Genomic DNA, 1,386 nt, shown 5'->3' on the forward strand with positions numbered 1-1,386 from the left:
GGGGCCGCGCACCCCGGCCGGGCTCCCCGGCGGCGGGGGGCGCCGCGCCGGCGCCGTGTTCCACCCAATGGAGGGGAACGCCGAAACGCCGCAGCCGCCCGGGAGGGGAGACCGCTAAAAATACTCCCCTGCCGCTGTGCTGGCGTAAAATGGTGTCTCCGATAGAGAACACCCCCCAGAAAAAAAAAAAAAACCTCCAACAATTAGGTCTCTAAATGTATCTCGAAAAGAAAATAATGACTGAAAATCATCATTGTTTTGCCCCTGGGGTACCACTCCAGGGTTTATAGAATCAATTCAGCTGGATTGCTGAAGCCTCGCTTATTTTACCTGTCCACACCATTTTATCCCCTTCGAAACAAAAGAAATTAACTATTTACAAAGCAGCCTTACACCGTTAGCAACTTGCGCAGCTCAACTTTATGTGATCAACAGCCCAAACAGAAACCAGGGCACGCACGCAAAAAGGGCCGGATTTGCATGTGCAAACCCTTAACAGCGTTTCCCCAACAATTTGACGTGGATTTTGTGGCTCTCGCTGCCTGCGCTTAGCCAGGGACCGCGTTACTAAACGTGTCAAAGAGACAATGACTGGGAAGAGGCACCTCACGCCTTGCACGGCTGTGCAGAGGCTTTCCTCCGGCGCTCACCCGCCCGCGGGCAGCCTCCCTGAGGGGCTCGCCCCCGGGCTGCCGGATGTCCCTGCGACGGGAGCGGCTTGACAGCGGGGAGTCGCTTCGTTTAAACCCGTCCCCGAAATGTCATTTCGCTAGCAGCGTGACAGGCTGTGATCTTTACGCGGAGGCGGCGGCACCCCCCTGCCTTGGCACGGCTCCGCACGCCCCCGCGGACTCAGCCCTGCCGTGCCCCGGCCCCGGCCCCTGCCCTGGGCTCCGCCGCGCCTCCCGCCGGGTCCCGCCCGCCCTCCGCATCCGTGCCCGCGGGCAGGCTGTTCCGCACGGGAAGGACCCTGGCTAGCGCACGCATACAGCCTACACGCCCTCCCTACACACGCGCGCCTGCCGGTCTCGTTGCCCTCCTCATTGCCATTGTGGTGCTGCAGCCCCCTCCTCCCCGCACCCCTCCCTCCCTCCTTCCCTCCCTCCCCGCCGCGGCTCGCCCTGCGCGGCTCTGCTCGGTGCGGGCACCCCCGCGGCTGGCAGGGTACCGCGGGCAGACTCTGCCGGCCGCGGCAGAAGCGGGGGAGACTGACCCGACAGTCACAAGGAACACCCTCCTCCAGCCCTGGGAGGTAATCCCTCCCGAGTCCGCTGCCTGACGTGTGGAGACCAGACATGTCGGTTACTGTAGAGGTTACCATTCCCTCCCCACCCAGGCAACACACTGCGGTATGAAGGGAAGGCGAGTCCCCGCATACCAGCCCTT

At 62.6% G+C, this 1,386-nt stretch overlaps 1 protein-coding gene across 4 annotated transcripts in view; it reads right to left on the bottom strand.

Moving 5' to 3' along the window:
* Positions 1-1,386, bottom strand: part of MYT1L (myelin transcription factor 1 like) — a 326,870-nt gene that overhangs the window by 296,492 nt on the left and 28,992 nt on the right. The window contains exon 1 of one of the 4 annotated variants that reach the window (XM_027640984.1): positions 1,214-1,232. The exons of the other annotated variants lie outside the window; for them this stretch is intronic. The gene's annotated coding sequence lies outside the window, so the exon portion shown is untranslated. Of the gene's footprint in view, positions 1-1,213; positions 1,233-1,386 lie in introns of those variants that run through there. 4 annotated transcript variants of the gene reach the window in all.

The sequence above is a fragment of the Corapipo altera genome, unplaced genomic scaffold (genome assembly GCF_003945725.1).
Source record: "Corapipo altera isolate COAL_440 unplaced genomic scaffold, ASM394572v1 46, whole genome shotgun sequence".
Taxonomy (NCBI): Eukaryota; Metazoa; Chordata; class Aves; order Passeriformes; family Pipridae; genus Corapipo; species Corapipo altera.